The sequence below is a fragment of the Globicephala melas genome, chromosome 3, assembly GCF_963455315.2.
Source record: "Globicephala melas chromosome 3, mGloMel1.2, whole genome shotgun sequence".
Taxonomy (NCBI): Eukaryota; Metazoa; Chordata; class Mammalia; order Artiodactyla; family Delphinidae; genus Globicephala; species Globicephala melas.
The window spans coordinates 106,522,979-106,532,459 of record NC_083316.1 but is presented as its reverse complement, the minus strand read 5'-3'; the positions used below and the strand labels follow the sequence as shown (position 1 = coordinate 106,532,459).

The window sequence follows — 9,481 nt, the reverse complement described above, 5'->3', positions numbered from 1 at the left end:
ACTCCTATAACACCTTTTAAGTATCTTTTCACGGACATCTCTTTCTATACAAGAATCTACACTTCCCTTTGTCCGCTATAATAAATACAAACTTAAGTGTCCAGCATGCAGCGCCTTATATCAACTGCTCTTCTATATATTTTACACATCTCAAAAAACTCTGTTTGCTTCCCCATTTAGAGTTTACTGTACACTAATTTCCACATAGATTCTCACAATAACTCTATGAAACAGATGCACTATTATCACCTACATTTTACAGATGAAGAATCAAAAAATCAGAGTACCTTGCCAAAGGTCACTCAGTTTGTAAGTGGTAGAGTTATTACTTTATGTCAGATCATTCTGACCCAAAGACTATAGTCTTAACTATTATACCCTATCACCTTCACATCAAATACCTGTCTCTGTAAGTATCATTTACGTCCACCTAGACTCTCTTCTCTCCTTCAATCTTGCCCAGGTTGGCTTTAATCTAAACCACCACCCAGTCGTGCATTTCCTTTCATGGTTCGTCTCCTGCCTTGTACTATATCTGTTTACTCTTGCTGATAGGTGATCTTCAACTCAACTATAGAAATTTCAACTTTGAGAATTATGTATGTCTTATACAGCCTGGATCCCCAGCATCTAGTAAATTTCCTTGTCTACTGATGGAGATCAGTAAGCATCTGTCGAAAAAAAAAAAAAAGTTCTTCATTTTTGGAAGTCTCTGGATTCTGTAATCCTTTCAGTGGTTAGTACACTTCTCTGCACACAGTAAAGGTAAGTGCTGGCTCATTATCCTCCTTATACTTTAAATATGTTAACACATATTTCCTTGAAGTTATTTGCGTTCTCTTGGACTTTTCCTCTTTAGTTCACGCATTTACAAAGGTTAGGAAAGCAGTGGGTGTGCAAAGAAGGATTCAGAGGCTAGAGCTACTCTTCCTCAGACCCAACAAAATGGGTTTTGAGATCTTATACCACATGGAAATGAACAGAAAAATGGTCAAAAAATAGTTGAACATATGACCAATGGGAAATCATTTTACATTCATGTTGGACCTTTTTAGGACTACCTTTGTTACTAGTAAGAACACATCTTAAAATTAATGCCCGGAAAATAAAGAAAAAACAGACAAAAAAATGAGAAATGATATTTGCATTTACACAGCATCCTACCTTTCCCTTAATGATTTTTACAATCAGTTTCTATTCCTAACCTTAAAACAGCAGAAGCCAAGGCAGTTGTTATTATACTAATTTTATTTATAGTGTTATTTAAACACTATGAGATTTATTTTTGCAAAGTGATGAGGCCATTAAGTAATACCACTGGGACCAGGACTTGGATTTTCTGGATCACAATCCACTATTCTGACATATTTGAATTTTGCTGCATTCGCAGCCAATAATTCAGTCACTTCGTGATCAGGGGTATATTTGTTAAACAGTGCTACCACCTGCTGGTAAGTTTTCCAATAATTCACAGTATAGCAAACCTAAAACAGGAAACAAATAAAAGGATAACCAATATAGCAATAGTTTACAATTACATTTACCTGCCACATTCTAACTGTACTTTGTAACTGTGCTATCATATCTGCTCAGGCGTTCCTTTACAGGTAGCCAATGAATCTTCCAACCTTAAATGTCCAAACATTTCTTTTCTCAAGATCTTATAATTACATTAATTTTGTCTACTTCTTAGAATATGCATATTTGGGAGAACATTTTACTAAACTTTTATACAATACGATAACAAACTTGGTGCCTACCAATAATGTAAGTCAGTAATACCCAAATCTGTGTACATAAAATCATCATCTGGTGAGGAGTGAGGGCTATTATGGCAGCAAAGGCCTGTCTCCCTACATAAAAAAATAGTAAGCCAAAAAATACCACCGCATTCCTGAAGGGATTGCGGAGATCAGTGCCATTATTGAGGACTTGAAAGATGCAGGAGTGGTGATTCCCACCACATCCCCACTTAACAGTCCTATTTTGGCCTGTGCAAAAGAAAGATGGATTTTGAAAAATGACAGTGGATTACCGTAAGCTTAACTGTGACAGTGAATCCAATTGCAGCTGCTGTACCAGATGTGGTTTCATTGCTTGAACAAATTAACACATTCCTTGGTATCAAGTATTCAGCTATTGACCTGGCAAATACCCTTTTCTCCATAAGATCCACCAGGAGCAGACTTTTTTTTTCAGCTGGCAAGGCTGGCATTATACCTTGACTGTCATATCTCAAGAGTATATCACAACTCTCTAGGCCTATATAATAACTTAGCCCAGAGATGTTGATCACTTTTCCTTCTATAAGATATCATACTGGTCCATTACATCAATGACATTATGCTGATTGGAACTAGTGAGCAAGAAATAACTAGTTTAGCCTAGGCATTATCTGATCCACCAAGCTACACAGTTGGGCATGCATAGAAACACTCCATAATCAAATGAAAGTGGTATATACTTGATTGGCCTCAAGCAGGCACACGGTTTTTCACTTTGCTTGGAAGGAGAAATGGCCAGATGTATGATTATAAACTGGCTCATGGGTTGTGGTCAACGGTTTGGCTAGTCAGTCAGGGATTTGGAAGAAACATGATTGGAAAATTTATGAGGAGGAAATCTGGGGAAGAAGTACAGGGGTTGACCCCTCTGATTGGGCCAAAACATGAAGATATTTGTATCCCATGTAATTGTTCAGCAAAGGGTGACCTCAGCAGAGGAGAATTTTAATATTCAAGTGGATAAGATGAACTGTTTTGTGAATACCAGGCAGTCTCTTTCCCCAGCCACCCCTGTCATTGCCAAATGGGCTCATGAACAAAATGGCCATGATGACAGGGACAGAGCTTATGCATGGGCTCAGCAATATGGCCTTCCACACACTGAGGCCAATCTGGCTACGACTACCACTGAGTGCCTCATCTGCTAGCAATAGAGACCAATTCTGAGTCCCTAATATGGCACCAACTCCCTAGTAGTAGGTGGATTACACTGGACCACTTCCATTATGCAAGGGGCAGTGTTTTATGCTTATGGGAATAGACACTTACTCTGGGTACGAATTTGCCTTCCCTGCACTCAATGTTTCTTCCAAAACTACCATCCATAGACTTAAAGAATGGTTTATCCATCATCATGGTATTCCACACAGCATTGTTTCAGATCAAGAAAATCACTTCACAGCAAAAGAAGGGCAGCAATGGGCCAGTGCTCATGGAATTTATTGGTCTTACCATATTTCTCACCACACTGAAGCAGCTGGCTTGATCGAATGGTGTAATGGTCTTTTGAAGACTTAGTTACAGTGCCAGTAAGGTGGTGATACCTCACAGGGCTGTAGCAAGGTTCTGCAGAAGGCTGTACATGCTCTAAATCAACATCCTGTATATGGTGCTCTTTCTCCCAAAGCCAGGATTCACAGGTCCAGGAGTCAAGGAGTAGAAATGGCAATGGATCCACTCAATATTACCCCTGGTACCTCTAGCAAAATTTTTGCTTTGTGTTCTTCAGGCTATATACTCTGCTGGACTGGGGATTTTAGTTCCAGAGGAAGGAATGCTTACACCAGGAGATGATTCCACTGACCTTGAAGTTAATAATGCCAACACCCCACTGGCCACTTTGGGCTCCTCATGCTTCCAAATCACCAAAGAAGGGCGTTTCAGTGTAAGCTCGGGTAACTGATCTCATACCAAGAGGAAATTGGACTACTACTTTACAATGGCAGCAAGGAAGAGTAAGTCTTGAATATAGGCAATCTCTTAGGGTGTTACTTAATATTATCATATCGTGTGATTAAAGTCAATAGAAAACTACACTAACCAAATCCAGGCAGGACTACTAATGGTCCAGACCCTTCAGGAATGAAGGTTTGGGTCACTCCACCGGTTAAAGAACCATGACCAACTGAGGTGCTTGGTGAAGAAAAGGGGATAGAGAATGGATAGTGGATAAAGGTAGTTATAATTACTAGCTAAAACCATGTGGCCAGTTGCAGAAATTAGGCCTGTTTCTATACCACTCAGATATACACACACATAGGCATGCTTGTTCTCTTTCCTCTCTTATTTTCTTATAATGTAAGGTAAAATATATTGACTTTACAACATATATTTAAGTATTGTTAATTTAACATCATAGTATAAGTTATAGACTATCAAAGAGAAGACTAACCATCACTCAAGAACTCTACCTCCTTTACCAGCAAAGCAGTCAGTGCATTTTCAATTGTACACAGGAGAGTTGTAGCACAACAGGCAAAATTATGATCTTATTTTCACGAATTGCATCTTAAGTATGGTTTAAGGAGATGAGTATGGGTGCGAAGTTAACAAAAGGTGTAGTTGGGTTGGGTAATTTTATGTGTCAACATGAGTGAGGCATGGATGCCTGGATTATATCTTACTGGGGGAGTGTTTTGAGTAGATTTCTGGTTGACATTGGTACCTGAATCAGTGAACCCAATGAAGTAGAAGGCCCTGTACAATATGGTTGGGCATCATCCAATCTGCTGAGGGCTGACTAAAACAAAATGTGGAGGAAGGAGAAATTTGCCTCTTTGTTTCCTGCCTCACAAGTTGAGCTGGGACAGCTCATCTCATCTTCTCCAGCATCAGTCTGAATTCACATCATCATCTCCTCTTGTTCTCAGGCTTTCAGACTTCGACTCAATCACACTACCAGCTTCCCTGGTGCTCCATCTTGCAGATGGCATCTCGTGGTACTTCTCAGCCTCCATAACCATGTGAGCCAATTTCTCATAATAAATCACCACGTACCCACATATATACCTATCCTATTGGTTCTGTTTCTCTGGAGAACCCTAACACTAGGTTTATCTCCTGAACATTCTAATTCATTTCTGGATTAGAATCAGGAAAAAATGTCTTTTAATGAGCACCCCAAGTGATTGTCATGATGAGGAAAGTTGCAAAGCTCTGACTTAAGCAAACAATTCATCTTGGGCTCTAACCATAATTGGCTCAGAGAGTCTAATAAGGTGAAATAACCCTTCTAAAACTCAGCTCTTCATAAGATAAATATGCAGACTGTAGTAAATTCCAACCACTAGATAGAACCTTCCTTTGTGGACAAAATCTTTGCAGAATAAAATATTCTGGATAGCCATAAAATTGATCTACGGAAGGCACGCCCATGTGATAACTGAATTTTCACATATTGGATAATTTGTTTTATTTAGTCAGCAATATTGAACTTACAATTAATTATCCGACTAGACCATGAAGAGTTGTGAAATAAATATGTTAACCTTAAAAAATAATTGGAGAAAAGAAAAAAAGACTGTCAACATCAGTAGGTTTGGGAAAGTAAGAATTAAAAGTGTTTTCCAACTGCTAGATGTTTTGTCATAATCCTTTACCTGCTCACAGAGTGTAACTGCACAATGTCAGAGGAGAAAGATAATAACCAGGAGAAACTCAAGAGATTCTTGGCTGTAACTGCATTAGTTAACAGCCTCCATATGCTGCAAATCAAATGCCCCACAACTATTAGGAGAAAAATCAGTGAAAAATTAGCCTTACTAGGAAAATGTTGGACGTTTAAATGAACAATGTTAGAAGGAAGTAGAGGCTGGTGTAGGACAGGCTGACTTGGGAAAAGCTTGTGAAGCCATTAGGTGACTTACATATTCTTTATCTCATCATTAACTTGTAAAACCAATTCAGTCAGCCCTCCATATCCATGGGTTCTGCATCCTTGGATTCAAACAACCATGGATTGAAAATTGTGAGATACAGATCAAGACAGAAGGATGGACTGCACTGGCAAAACACAAAATCCTTGCAAGTGAAAACATCTGTGACTCATTCAATGAAAGGACAATACAGAAGCTCTGAGAATTTTGCTCCACACACCTTTATCCTCAGACTCACCAGCACTTAGTGTTACAGGGAGAGCTAAATCTTCCAAGTGGTAAACAGGCAGATTGTCCAGGAATGGGCTGCTTAGGACTGAGGTAGGTAGTTAGGGCTTTTGCCAGCTCATGTTTGAGGTCTTTTGATTCATAGGTATGTTTTCATCTGGTCATTTAAAAAAATCCTCTTCTTCAATCCTCCCTTATGTTGGATATTTCTAGCTGGTGTTATAAGACTGCAAAGCTGCCTTCAGTCTAATCACGTTTACCTATGAAAGAATGTGAGCTGTGAGTAACAAACCAGAACTGGTAGTCTCACATAGCAAATAATCCAATAATTTTTCCTGCTTACTGAAACTCCACTGATTTGCTCTATCCAAATTGACAACAGAGTGTGTACTCCACATTGAAAACTAGCTATGTTACAGCTAGAACATCAAACTATCTGCCCTGTCTGGATGGGATTTGTTCCTTGGGTGTATCACACCAAATTCATTAAAATTCAAGAAAAATAGTTTCTAGTGGAACCACAGGAAAAAAAAAATCTCTTGATCTTTTATTTTATACACCTTCCACAGGTGCCCTATATCACATTGAATAGTGATAAATTTGACTGGATCAGAAACCTAGGAATCTTTCTTTATTCTTCTATTTTCTCCTTCAACTCCAAAGTGCAATCTATTTCCAAGATTCTCATTTTTTGCTCCCAAATATTTTTGAATCTGCTCAGTTTTCTCCATATCCATGACATCAACTAGCCTAAAGTGCTGTTACAGTAGACTATGATTAATAAAAATAGCCTACAAAATCTTCCTGCATCTAAACTTGCCCTTCTGTAGTTAATCCTCTATTCTGTAGTCAAAGTGATCTTTCTAGAAGACAAACAAATATCGATCATATTTTATGTTCTGCTTGAACTCCCTCATACCTTTACTATTTCCCTTAGGAGCTTGTTATTTAAAGTGTGGTCCATGAGCCTGCAGCGCCAGCAATACCTAAGAGCTTAGGAGAAATGCAGAGTAGCAAGGTCCATTACAAACCTAGTGAATAAGGCTCTCTACACTGTAAAATTTCTGTATGGTTTAAATGCACGTTAAAGTTTAAGAACCACTATGTTAGGATAAAATCCAAACTCATGGCTCACAAAGCTTTTGATGAACTACCCAGAAATTAGCTTTCCTGACACTTCTCTTGACAACCCCCATCCATCCAGCCTATAAAGATGCTATGTGGTCTCTTGCATCTAGATTTTCAAATGTTGGTTTACTTTTCCTGAATACTCTTTTCCACACTGCCCCAACTTCTTCCTTGCTAACTCCTATTCATTTTAATTATTCTCCCAATAAATTTTTCCTTATAAACTGAGATATGTATTTCAACTAGGTATTTTAATGACACTCTATACTTCCTTACAATAGAACTTCTCTCACTATTTTAATAGACTATATCCTCCAGAATACTGAAAGCACTCTAGAAATAGAAAACTAGCTTAATATGTCAGTTGTTGTATATCCAACACCAAAAGTTAGCACATACTAAGTGTACAATATTTAGTAAATAAATGTTGACAAAAAATATACCTGATAGCTTAGTTGTTTTTTCTCCCTATGCAGAACTATGCAGAAAAACTATGATCTTTTTTTTTTAACTCCCAGGAAAACTAATTCTAGAAACCTAGGCTGAATGTAGTAGAAGGATGTCTTCAGGTAGTCACTCGCATGCAGTTAGGGAAGAGGAGGCAATCTGGGAGGCAGTATCTCAGACGATAAATTCAAAGCCAGGTAACCTGTCAGGGAAGTTGTTAAGCTGAAAGTGGCAGTGAATACAGGAGATTCCGGTATGCATGAATGGGGAAGACACTAAGTAAATCAGATGGGAGCAAGATGGTTTGAAGTGGGGCAGAGATATTGAAAAATTCACTGAGTCGTAGAATATACAACACAGGTTTAAACTGTATGAGTCCACTCATATCAGATTTTTTTCCCCCACTAAATACGTACTACAGTGCTATACAATCCATAGTTGGTTGAGTTTGAATTTGCAGGTGCAGAATCATGGATAGAGAGGGCTAACTGTAAAGTATGCAGAGGGTCAGCACCCCTAACTTCCTCACTGTTCAAGGATCAACTGTAGCTTGTGAGGAGAAGTCTGCAACCTTAGCAATAAATGCATGGTTCAAAGAGTAAAAAACCCAACTGTTCATAATGTTATGTTTTGTTCTCTTTCAAGGATATTTCTTCCTCATCCCCCTGCTCAATCCTTTCATCTATAAGTAAATTCCACTACTAAATGCAGAGGAGGATTTCACACTCCAAGTGGTGACATTTTCCTTTTTAAAATCCTGTTATACTCTCTATAACTTCTATGTGGAAAATGAATTATTGGGTTTCCAGAGTAGAGGCTAGGAGACCAGTAAACCAGACAAGCAATTACAGGAGGCTGCACAGAGATTGTGGTAGTGAAGGTAGAGAGGATGGGTACACTTGAGTGATATTAAAGAGACAGGGTTGATTAAATGGATTATAAACTGAAATGTAACCTCATTAGCTGCCTTTTTAATAACTTAGTATCTGACTATATCTCACACATTGCTGAGGAAATTGTAAAAATAAAGTATTCTCTTCCTAGGTCAGTGCTCAATAAGGAGAACATGTTTATTAGTTAGAGTGTGAAGATAGTGAAGCCCAATGGTGAAAAGTGGGATGAGTTTTAGTCCAGCATCTCTCAGGGTCTCCTTGAGCTGAAAATGAATTCAGACCTTAAGTCCCAGATAAGAGAGCTGAATATAACAGCAGCCAGGGAAAGTAAGTTGATAGCGGTCAGAAAGCTATTATGATCATTGTTCCTGTTCCTCAACTGAAATCTTTCGAGAAAAACCAAGTCTGGTAAGTACTTGAATTGGAGAAAATGTTCAGTGAGAAATACATTATCTTTAAAGCCCAGAGGAGAATTCTGCCTAAGCCAACTCAAAACGGCTGTACAAAAAAATAAGCAAAAGCATCCTAGAAACCATACTCTGACAACCATGCACATGTGATCCTAGAGGACTTAGTCTTTCCAAGTGAAAGTGTAGGCAAGAGAACCCAGGTGAAACTGGATGCCAACTAACTCAAAGATTCATTTGGATAAAACACAGCAGAATAATGTGGAACACAAGGTTGAAACTTTTTCTGTTGTCTAAAAGGGCAACACAGGCAAGGATGTTAATTTTAAATACCCAGAGTCTCAGTTCTCAGTTGTAAACAAAAATGACTAAAATATTATTACAAAATATTTTAAAATAATGTAAATTTCATAGTTTAATTTAAAAGACATTCTAGAAATAAGAGAAGCTCCTTTTCAGAGGATGACTAACTCCCAACAAGCTAAAGCAAAGCCACCCTATATAGGTTCTTATTCCAGAAGGTACCATCAAGTTCTTGTTATCTGAAACTACTTATTATCTAAGAGAATGAGTTGATAATACTTAGGTTACATCACTTTGCTTTACTGTTTTTAATATTGCCAAGAAGGCAGCAGTAGAGAGCAATAGAGAGATCTTATTAACACCTTCTTAACACCTCATTAATACCCTGTGCATTCAGCACAGACCAAAATCCAACT

General features: G+C 38.2%; 1 pseudogene; it reads left to right on the top strand.

Annotated features, from left to right (window-relative positions):
- Positions 1 to 2,523: 2,523 nt before the first annotated feature.
- On the top strand, positions 2,524 to 9,134 carry LOC115860006 (small ribosomal subunit protein eS7-like; annotated as a pseudogene).
- Positions 9,135 to 9,481: the final 347 nt, after the last annotated feature.